Here is a 12,314-nt window from a genome sequence, read left to right as displayed (position 1 = left end):
AAGGAAAAAATCTTGAAAGGCGCCTTAGAAAATCAAAACATTACATAGAGTGGAAAATGATTTGCATGACTTTAGATTTCTCATCAGAAACCAAATAAGCCAGAAGAGACTGGAACAATATCTCAGTATTTTTTTAAATACTGAAAGAACTGTCAATCCAGTTTGAATTTTTTAAAGGCCCGTCTGTATGCTCTTTACAAGGAACCCGCATTAAACATAATGATATAGAGAGGTTAAAAGTAAAAGAGTGAGAAAAGATACAGTATGCAAATGTGAATCCAAAGAAAGCTGGCATATTAATAGTAGAAAAAGTAGGCTTTGAAACAGGAAGAATTACCCATAATAAAGAGGAAATTATGTAGTTATAAATGGGTCAATTGAGCTAGAAAGCTCTCAAGTAATTAATCTAAAATTTCACCTTAAGAAACTAGAAAAATAAAAGCAAACTATTCAAAAAGCAAACACAGGGAAGAAAATAATAAAGATAAGAATAAAAATATATGAAATCAAAAATGGAAATATATCAAAAACGGGACAAGATAAGAAAATCAATGAAACCAAAAATTGGTTCTTTGGAAAGATCAATACAACTGATAAACCTCTATCCAGGCTAACCAAAAGAGGGAGTATGGAAGAAGTGATGTTGGGGAGATGGAGGGAGATGCAGGGAGGAAAAGAGAGGATAAGAGAGATAGGACACAACTTGCCAAGAGCAGTAATGAAAGAGGCAATATCCCTACAGACCCTACAGATATTAGAAGGGTAATAAGGAAATGCTGTTAATAACCCTGCCTGTAAATTCAACAACTTTAAATGAAATAGATAAATTTTCAAAAGATACTATCAAAAGTCACTCAAGAAAAAATAGATAACCTGAGTAGTCCCATATTCACTTAAATCAACACAATTCTTAGCTAAAACTTTCCAACAAAGGAAATTCCAGATCCAGATGATTTCAGTGGAAAATTCTACCAAATACTGAGGGAAAATATCTACACAATTTATCCCAGAAAATTCGAAAGGGAGAAATGCTTCCTAACTCATTTTATGAAACTAACGCAAACCTGATACCAAAATAATACAAGAAAACAGTACAAGAAAATAAAACTGCAGACCAATATTTGTCATAAACAAAGGCACACAGTTTCTTTTTTTAGATATACTTTACGTTCTGGGGTACATGTGCACAGCGTGCAGTTTTGTTACATAGGTGTACACGTGCCATGGTGGTTTGCTGCACCCATCAACCTGTCATCTACATTAGATATTTCTCCTAATGCTCTCCCTCTTCTTGCCCCCCAACCCCTGACAGGCCCTGGTATGTGATGTTCCCCTCCCTGTGTCCACGTGTTCTCATTGTTGAACTCCCACTTATGAGTTAAGAACATACAGTGTTTGGTTTTCTGTTCCTGTGTTAGTTTGCTGAGATTGATGGTTTCCAGCTTCATCCATCCAAAGGCACACAATTTCTTATCAAATATTAGAAAGTTAAATCAACAATATAAAAAGGATAATACACCACAACAAGGTGGAGAAATGCAAAACTGTTTCAATATTCCAAAATCACTCAATTTAATAACCCATATTAACTGAGTGAGGGGAAAAGAACATATGATTATATCAACAGATACAGGGGAAACATTTGACGAAATTCAACATCCCTCTATGTTCAAAACACTTACCAAACCAGGAATTGAAAAAAGCTGCCTTAACCGGAAAAAGAGTATCTACAAAAAACATACAGCTAACATCATATTTAGTGGTGCAAAACTAAATGCTTTTCTCCTAAGATCAGCAACAAAGTAACGATATTTTCTATCACTGCCTCTATTCACCATCATACTGGAAGTTCAAGTCAATGTAACAAGGTGAGAAAAATAAATAAAAGGTGTACAGATTGAGAAGCAAAACATTAAAAATAGAACTGTTTCTGTTCACACACATTATTGTCTACATAATAATCTCAAAGAATCTACCTGAACTAAAAAGTTAACACGGTTACAGAATAGAAGTTCAGCACACAAATATTCATTGTATTTCTCTGTACTACCAATGAACAACTAAAAACTAAAACATAAAAAATGTTGCTATTCATAGTAGTTCCAAAAACAAGAAATACTTGGTTAAATATCTAACAAAACATATTTATGTTCTTTAGTTTTCTGCCAAAAACTACAAAACACTGATGAAATAAGTCAAAGAACCAATAAATGGAAAGGTATACTGTGTTCACTGAATGAATGACTTTACTAAAGTTGAAAGATCTTCTTAAATTTATCTATAGATTTACCACATTCTCAATCAAAATCCCAAAAGAAATTTTGTAGAAATTAACAAGCTTATTCTAAAATGTATATGAATGGCAAAACAGTTTTTTAAACAAAGGATGAGGTTAGAGGACTCATACTACCTAATTTTAAGATTGATTATAATTCTACAGCAATCAAGACACTACAATATTGGTGAAAGTATAGACACAAAGATCAGTGGAATAAAATGGAGCATCCAGAAATGGCCCCACACAAAAATGATCAATTGAATTTTGACAAAAGTGCAAAGGCATTATCTTTTCTACAATGGTTCTGAAATAGTGCAAGAAAATAAACTCCAAACTATATCTCACTCCTTAAAAATGAATTCAAAATGAATTCGAAATGAATCATAAACCTAAATATAATACATAAAATTAGAAAAAGTTTAGAAAAAAACTTGAGAGAAATTCTTGTTAAATTTAAGCAAAGGCTTTAGGATGTAACACCAAAACACAATACATAAAAGAAAATTTGGTAAATTACACTTCATTGAAATTTAAAACCTTATTCTTTGAAAGATACTGGGGGTTTTTGTTGTCGTTGTTTGTTGTTGTTGTTTGTTTTGAGACGGAGTCTCGCTCTGTCACCCATGCTGGAGTGCAGTGGCGTGATCTCAGCTCACCACAACCTCCACCTCCCGGGTTCAAGCGATTCTCCTGCCACAGCCTCCCGAGTAGCTGGGATTACAGGTGTGTTTTTAGTGGAAATGGGGTTTCACCATGTTGGCCAGGCTGGTCTTGAATGCCTGACCTCAGGTGGTCTGCACGCCTTAGCCTCCCAAAGTGCTGGGATTACAAGCGTGAGCCACCACGCCTGGCCAAAAGATACTGTTAAAAGAATGAAAAGACAAGCTACAGGCTGGAATAAAAATATGTTCACATATTTTTCTCACACACATATCCACCAAAGCTCTTGTATCAAAAATACATGAAGAGCATTCAAAACTCAACAATGAGAAAACAACTCAAAAGCTGGGCAAATCTATGAACAGGCACAAGGTATACAAATGGCAAATAAGCATGAAGAAAGGTCGTTCATGATTAGTTATTTGGGAAACCAAAATTAAAATCACAGTGAGATACCCCAAACCTATTGGAATGGCTAAAATAAAAAATCCTCATAGTACCAAGTGTTGGCAAGAATGTGGAGCAGTGGGAACTCCCATAGATGGCTGGTGGGAATGCAAAACAGAAACAGCCAGTAGAGTGGTGATCAAAATATTGTCTCTGTTACTGACTGACACTGTACTGCAGAAAACATCTTAGGCATATTTCCTAGTATTGAACCCCTGAGCTGACTGTACCCACCAAGACCTGTATACCTTTTTTTTTTTTTTGAGACGGAGTCTCGCTCTGCTGCCCAGGCTGGAGTGCAATGGTGCAATGGAGGGAGGAACAAATGAAGCATGCAGATGTAGTGACAGGCTCACCGGCCACCCTCCTTAATCCATGAAACTGAAGGCCACACCCTAAGCGCACAAGCCAGGGAGACTTAAGGATCTTGGGTCTGGACTTCATGGAGCAGAGCTTCTGTAACAGCTGTGATCTGCCTACCTCTGCCTTGTGCTTGTGACACTGAAAACTTCTGCCTAGTTTAAGCTACTCTTACTTGGGTTTCTCTTACTCATGAGTAAACCTAAACTCAATCCATACAGGTTATGACAGGAAAGGGCACAAGGCAAATGAGAATATGTGAAGCCAGCCCAATTCTTTAGACACTTGACAAGTTGTTTCTGTGGGGCACAGGTGCCTCCAGGTTAAAGGAGCATGGATTCCTAGTCCTGGATTCTCTAGTCACAGCAGCTTTGATGGAGTTCTGGTGATGTCCGTGGTGCTGGCGTGGACTTTCCACCTAGCAGTGCTAATTTCTCTTCAAGTTTGCATAAATACTTTCACATCATACACTATTGTGTATGATGCTGGAGACAACCTGTGAAGTAAATATCATTGTGTTATTTTCTATGATTCAAACCCTCTTCTTCCAGCTTCCAATCCAGTCAAGTTTAGTGTTCCTATCACTACACCACAGGACCTCTCTGTCTCCAGAGTGATGACTCTGATCTGTTTCCCCACCTGCATGTAGCGTATCCATTTGTTAATCCCTTTCACCATGGCACTTTGACATCTAGTAACATTGTGGTCTTGGTGGACCATGCCCCCCAGTACATGCCTACGTGTAATCCTCTACCGCATTGTCTCTTGACTTAACCATGCAACTTTCTTTTACCACTGAGACATCAGAAAATGTGATACAAGCAGAAGTTGATAAACACCTTTGCTCTAGAGCTTTCTCTCAGAATGCTGATGTCATCACATGAGGAAGCCCAATCTAGCCTTCTTGAGCATGAAAGACCACATAAAGGGAGAGCCCAGCTGTCTCCACTGTCCCAGCTAAGCTCAGATCCAAGCGACCCTCCAGTTAAATACAAGTGAGCCCAGGAGGAAGTAACAGAAGAAGAGAAGAACACAACTGATTCACAGAATCATGACAAATAATAAATTATTGTTGCTTTAAGCCACCACCTTTTGGCATGGTTTGTTAAGCAGCAATAGATGGCTACTACAGACCCACTGTTTCTGGCTATGTTTTTCTCACCATTCAGTGAGTTCTTTAGCACTTCTTGGATCCCCAAACAAGACCAGAATTAATATTTTCTGGATTAATGGTTAATTCATTCATCTACCAGACTTTTTTGAGCATTTACTGTATGCTTGTGCTAGGTAATTGGAATATAAAAATAGCTGAAACAAATACCTACCTTCAAGAAGTTGAGAAAATGGTAGGGAAGACAAACCACTGATAGCCAGAATGAGTCTAGTGTTTCCTCTGTGTAGAATGTCCTTCTCCTCTTCTTTACTTGGATAACTTCTATTAATTTCTTTTCCTTTTTTGCGATGGAGTCTCACTCTGTCGTCCAGGCTGCAGTGCAGTGGCACAATCTTGGCTCGCTACAATCTTGGCTCGCTGCAACCTCTGCCTCTCAGGTTCAAGCGATTCTCCTGCCTCACCCTCCCAAGTAGTTGAGATTACAGGCATGTGCCACCACGCCTGGCTCTTTTATATAAATATATATATTTTTACTTTTTTTGTATTTTTAGTAGAGATGGGGTTTCACCTTGTTGGCCAGGCTGGTCTTGAATTCCTGGCTTCAGGCGATCCACCTGCCTCAGCCTTCCAAAGTGCTGGGATTACAGGTGTGAGCCACATCACCTGGCCCATTCATTCTTAATGACTATGCTGAGGCACCGTTGCCTCTAGAACCCTTTCTCTGACTCCCCAGTCTGTGCTAGATTCTTTCCTTTTGACTCCCATAGAAGCTTATTGATGGATTTATCACTGCTTTAGGGTTGTTGTGATTATTTTTCACTTGCACATCTCCCATGATAGACTCTGGGATCCTTAACTACATTGGATTTTTCTTAGGGCTCCACTTTTCTGGCACCTAGTAAGTGCTCCTTACATGTTTACTGGACAAATGAATACCATCATAAATATATAAAGAGAATGTGATGGGTGCCTTGTGAAGGGAATGAATGTGGCTCCAGGTGACCAGGGCAGGTGCAGATGCAGATGTGAGCTGCATCTCCAGTGAGGATTAGGATTTCATCAAACTGCGAAGAGGGAAAAAAGAAATACAAGACCAAGGGCTGAAGACATGGGAGTGAACAAGTAAATGGAATATTCAGAGAACAGCAAACTGTTGGTATGGACAAGTGTGGTGGCTATGAGAGTAAGAATGAGAGATGAAACTGGTTGATGGTTTTGGTCTAGACTCTGAAAAACCATGAGTATCACACCAACACCACTTCCTAAATATTTCTGCAACCCGCCTGCCCCACATTTTCCATATATGGCTGAACATAGGTCTATGCAGAAAACACTCAATTCTGATACTGCCTCTTACTTGAATAAGTGCTGAGGCTCTGGGAGTTCAGATCATTATAATCAGCCTTCTCATTTTGCTTTCACTAAACATTCATTAGCTGGTTATGAACCCCAAAGAACAGAGGTCACACTGAGTGACAGGGACTCAGCAGCTGCTCACAGTGTAAGATATTTGCTATAATTTACACTAAGGTGTGAATGTAATTATCCTTATCAAAATCACTTCCCCTGGCAAATTTGTACATTAAGTCGAGTAAATTTCCTCTCATTAAATCCCAGCATTTGGGGACTGCAGTTTGTCTCAGCCAAGAACTAGAGCTTGGAAGTAATAAAGGCAAAGAAAAAAAACTTGGGTTCTCAGCAGGAAGTGTGGGTGGTGAGGAGTGAGGCAGTATTTCAGAGTGTGTCGGAAGCCCAAACCTCCAGCAGTTCCATGACTATGTGTCTCTTGAATTTAGAGCAGTCTTTAAAATGTGGCACTTCTCAGCTACCTACGCATTTGGCAAATTGAGAATGTTGCATCTAGATGCAAGACCTAGAGATGCAGAAAGGACATCTAAAGACAGATATTTTTAGGATGAGAGCAGGTATGTTAGAAAGGGCTTATAGTTTCAAACCATGAGAAAAAAAAACATGTTTATGCTGGAACTGTGTTAAGTATTTTCACACATATGATCCTCTGGTTTTCACAACAAGACTGCAGGATAGGATATTCACACTCTCGTAATGCCCATTTCTTTTTCTTCTTGGAATTTAACACAATTCTAATTAAATAACTTTAAGTGGAAGCTGGGAACGCTGGATATGTCATTTCCAGCTAAATCTCCAGGAGTTGCCACAGTTTCTACATACAGTAAGTGCTAAATAAAGTGCAGCTGAATGAATAAACTAATTCAAGAATAAGATAATTTTTAAAAATCAGAGATTGTTGAGAGATATAGGAACTAACTTTAAAAGTGCTGAAAATCACCAGGCCAATAAAATTTGGCTGAAACCGAGTTGCATGTAATAACACACTCAACAAATGAATGTTTATTACTTAGGACTCTTTCAGTTACCAGTGACATAATCTGGACTCACAGTGTCTTTAACATAAAAGAAGGAAGTTTCTTATTTGCTTAACTAGGAAGTCTTGTAAGGCTGATGTACAGCAGGCTCGTGTCTTGTCTGGATTCAGGGACTCAAATAACATCTTTCAAAATTTCAACTCTGCCTCCTTTATTTTTTGCTTCCACTTTTCTCTGCTTGGTTTTATTCTTCAGTTTCTCGAGATGGCAGCCTCCATAGCCTCAGCCTTGTGTCTTCTCAGCTTGGCCACTTCAGTGAGGAAAAAGCTTCTGCCTCCCAATGTATCAGTTATCTATTGCTGAGAAACAAAGTATCCCCAAATCTTAGTGGCTTGAAAAAACAACCTTTTCTTTCCTTACAATTCTGTGCATCAGCAATTCAGGCTCAGCTGGGCAGTCCTGTGGATCTCTGTGGTGTCTCCTGAATTTAATCAGGCATTTGTGGCCAGGTGGTGTCAGCTGGAGGTGATTGGTCTGAAATGGCTTTATTCACATGTCAGGGGACTCAACTGGGATGGCTAGAACGGCTGGGATGTCTCTCCTCTTTCTCTTCTCTCAATATGGTCTCTAGACCAAGTGTTACCATCTCCAAAAGGCCCCAGCCTGACTTCCTGACAAAGCAGCAGTGTTAGAAAGGAAAGCAGGAATCGAACCTGCAAGGCCTCTCAAGGCTGAGAACTCAGAACTCATACAACATCTCTTCAACTGATCAAACCAAGTCATGGGACCAGCCCAAATTCAAGGAGAGGGGAAGTAGACTTCAGCTCCTGATGAGAGACCCCCAAAGTCACATCCCAAAGGGGCATGCAGGATGAGGAGTTACTACGGCCAGCTTTGCAAACTATCTACCACCCCCAATGTCCAGACTTCAATCTCACGAAGATTTGTATTGGCCCTATTCAGGTCATTTGTGTATCCCTGAGTCCATCCCAGTGGCCCAGGAGGGTTAGTTACTCTGATTGGCCAGCTTGGTCATATGCTCAGCCCAGAAGTGGTGGACAGGGGAGAGGTCAAGAAGTAGAATTATCTCATGGACAACTCTTTCAGAGCCACCTAGAATCAGGGAGGGATCTCCCGCAAACCAGAAAAGGTTGGAAAAGTGTGTTCGGAAGACAAAACTATTGCTACTGTGGTTCAAAGCAGGCTCTGTTCATCATAAGGGGATGATAATCAGCGGTGACAGCCTAAAGATAAAGTTCAGGGTGTCAAAGGGCATTGCCCACTGGCCCTTCCAGGATGAAAATGCCCCAGCTTACAGACTCAACCTGTCCGATCTCTCCTTACTTTGGAAATGAATGCATAACTCTCCAAGCCAACCGCCAGAAATGGCAAATACTTACGTCAGTTAACCCATGTCCCTTTTTCTCATTCCATAATCCCTCAGCAGCTTTCTGATTATAACTTGGCTTCCAGCAAACTGGTTAGGCCAATTTGAACACTGCCTTTTCTTAATAATACTATTTTTGCAGCAAAAATTAGTAAATGCTCATGCCTGGCTCATATATCAGTCTCTCGTGAGACTAGTAGGTGTGATTCATTTCCCAGTCCAACTAATTCTTGGATACTAAGGAAGATTTCGTCTTGAAGGCTAAAAGACACACCATGGTGAATTTACCAAAATCTCATCCCTTAAAGGGTCTCCCTGAGGCCTGGCTGGAGATGCCTGAGCTCATGCTGCACCTGCCTCCAGGTATTGTCCCCACTTCAAAGTATTGTCCCCACTTCATCTCGAAGAAACTAAGGATGAGAAAAATGACTTGCCCACAGTCACAGCTGGCAACCATAATGCAGAAAGAGGCTCTTCACCACTCATTCAATACAATCCATTCATCACAAAACACTTAACTGCGGCTCTACTGTGCACTCAGTAATGTTCTTGGTGTTGGACATATGGTGGTAAAGAAGACAGAAAATGCCCAGCCTTCTATGAGGCTGACATTCAAGTGGAGAAACATGGGAAATAATCAAATAAATAAATAGACCACCAAAAAGGTCAAATGGTGATCAGTGCAATGCCAACAATTAGAACATGGTGATGTGCTCGAAAGTGTCTGGACTGTGACTTTAGATTGCATGGCCAGAGAAGAATAATATAAGAATAGCATCAAAATGTTACTCGTGGGCTTCAGGTGCCCACCTATAAAATAGGTTGCCTGGACAAAATCATCTTTGCATGCATATGTCTAGACCGGAGACCTGACTTTTAACGATATATCACATGAATTTAAAAAAAAAGAAAAAGAAAACTTGTTGATGGCGGCTAGATTAGGGTTGTATAGGTTGGAATAAGTTAAAACCATTGATAGTAATAGCAATATCCATAATTTATTCAGAACTCTGCTAAGTGCCTAAAGTGAATTATCTCTAATTCTCACAGCATCCCTGCCCGTGCAGGTATAGGTCTCACTATTTAACCAGTGAGGAAACTGGGATTAGCTGAGGTTAAATAACTTATCTCAAGAGAGGCTGGGAGAAGATATGTCATGGTGGGCCCTGCAGGCCAGGCTGAAGGGTCGTCTGGAATGTGCTCAGCTGTTTGCTTCCTCTCTCCAGCCTTTCCACGATTCTTCCTCTTGTGCCTGGGCCATTCTGCTCCCTTCTCTCCACCCCAGTACACACAAAAGACTAGAACCAGGCCCCTGTGGTCCACTGAGTATTTCTGTTTGAATGGAAAAGACAGCGGGCTACCCACGCCCAAACCTGTTCGCTCCAATCCTCACTAACTAGGTGCTTTCGGGGCTTCAGAGCAACACTAACATTCCCATGACCCCAAGCAACCAAGACAGCTGGGCTGGGGACAGCAGGATATGATACCCAAGGACACCTGATCCACACACTCTGCTCCCACCAGGAAACTTCCAGGCTGGGATTATCTGTCCACTTTTGTCCATTTGTATAATTAAAAATTGAGTCTGACATCTGTGACCTGCTCAAGATTTCCTAGAGCCCACCTACTCTAAAGCTTAGTTTAATGTACATTCTACCAAGCCACATCATGTCGAGAAAATGAACAGATTTTCCCAACTAGGGCAAATTAGAATCATTCTTTTCCATTGCATTAGGTGGCTCCCAAGAAAGGCCAGTTGACTCAAACACAAATGTTGCCCATTTCCAGGGCTGCAGCGAAAATCCTGTTGTCTGATTCAAGAAAGAACGGATGCCTCCTAGGTACAGTCCAAGCCACAGCCATTGTGTTGCACCTTCTTTTGTACCTTCTTTTGCGTGAATGGTGCCCCTGGAGTTGTGCAGGGCAGCTGTGACCCCAAGTCCACATAGGACAGACGAGAGAGATTTCTAAGCCAAAAGACAGTGTTCTCTCTGGTTCACACTGCTGCTCACTTTGGAAGCATGTTGCAAAAGGGAGAGGCAACCTTTCTCAAAGACAGGATCTACGAGGCTTCATTCTGCATGTGGGCAATCTTTATCTGTGGATGCAAGATGCTGGTGGAAGAATTCCAAAGTCTCTCTTTTAAATGTGGAGCCGTACTAATAACAGGTTAAATAATTTATCCCGAGAGGCTGGAAGAAGGCAGGTCCCAGTAATAGTTATTACTACTATTATTACTATAAATATAATAATTATTATTACTGATAATTCCAGGGACTGAGGAAGTGTATAGAACGTGACTTGTAAGCCAGACAGGGATCTGGGATATAAGGAATTGCCAGTGGGTTGATAGCAGCTACATCAAAGAATATTGTTCTGTAAGAAATGTTACTGGCAAGCTCAGTCTCTGCTTCTTTCCATCTTTCCATTAACTCAAAAACTATGAGGAACACCCAGTGTGTGCCCAGAACTGGTGATATGGAGGTGAATCCATCATATCCCCTGATAGGGAAAGACAGTCAGGTGCACATTCTCAGGGTGATGAGAGGAGTGCTGGCATGTAGGGAAGCATGGGGCACTGTGGGATTAAAGCAGGGCACCCAACCTGACCGAGAGAGTCAGAGAAGGCTTCCTGGAGGAGGTGGGCTCTCACTGGAGGGAGCCACAGATAAAGAAAAGGGCCTGTCCAGCAAAAGAGAAAGAGCCACTGCTCAGAGGCCCTAGACACATGACAATGTGGCACATAGGGAACATGCATAGGGCTGGTACAACTGGCCTTCAGGGTGTTTTAGGAAGTGGAAAGATGTAGTAATATTCTAGACTCAAGAAGCAGACAGGATCTTGCATCTATTTTAAGGAATAAGGCCTTTGTGCTGAAGGCAAGCTGTTCCCAAAGTGTTCTTCCTGAAATTGTAGAGCCCCGGGACCCCTCGGAAAGACAGTTTCCATGGTCAAATGAGTTTGGGAAAACCCTCACACTATCCAACTCCGTTGGAGAGTCACAGAGTGCATTCACATAATAAAAGTCCTGAGAGGCCCTGCAGCAAAAACCTGTTTAACTTTGTCTAACCCCATTGTCCATTTTCATACTGCTGTGAAGAAATACCTGAGACTGGGTAATTTATAAAGAAAAAGAGGTTTAATGGACTCACAGTTCCACATGGCTGGGGAAGCCTCACAATCATGGTGAAAGGCAAAGGAGAAGCAAAGTTATGTCTTAGATGGCGGCAGGCAAGAGGGCATGTGCAGGGGAACTCCTCTTTATAAAAGCATCAGATCTCATGACACTTACTCACTATCAGGACAACAGCAAGGGAAACCCCCCCACCCCGCCTTGATTCAGTTACCTCCCACGGGGTTCCTCCCGTGACACATGGGGATTATGGGAGCTACAGTTCAAGATGAGATTTGGGTGGGGACACAGCCAAACCATGTCACCCCTCCCTTCCTGAACCTACTGAACCAGGAAGAATGGAATATCTATTACCATCCCACACAAAACTCTGGGAAATCTGCCAGAGCCTCTGGGGAGACTTCAAATGCTTTTCTTAAGCCCAAGAATAATCTGGTCAGCTCGGCGTATTGGAGAGCTGTTCAGAGGGAAGCAACTGCCCCTTTATTAGTCTGCTTCCACATTTCTCCAGAAATGTCACCAATTACAATTATTTTAACAGGTTATTCTTTAGCGTGCCCAGCTTCTCCATCCTCCTGGCATCCCTCCTT

At 41.3% G+C, this 12,314-nt stretch overlaps 1 protein-coding gene across 3 annotated transcripts in view; it reads left to right on the top strand.

The window, feature by feature from the left end:
- The window catches only part of SLC2A9 (solute carrier family 2 member 9), a 254,664-nt gene that overhangs the window by 212,187 nt on the left and 30,163 nt on the right, over nt 1-12,314 (top strand). The window lies entirely within an intron of this gene.

The sequence above is a fragment of the Symphalangus syndactylus genome, chromosome 16 (assembly GCF_028878055.3).
Source record: "Symphalangus syndactylus isolate Jambi chromosome 16, NHGRI_mSymSyn1-v2.1_pri, whole genome shotgun sequence".
Lineage (NCBI taxonomy): Eukaryota > Metazoa > Chordata > Mammalia > Primates > Hylobatidae > Symphalangus > Symphalangus syndactylus.
This window is presented reverse-complemented; position numbering and strand designations above follow the sequence as displayed.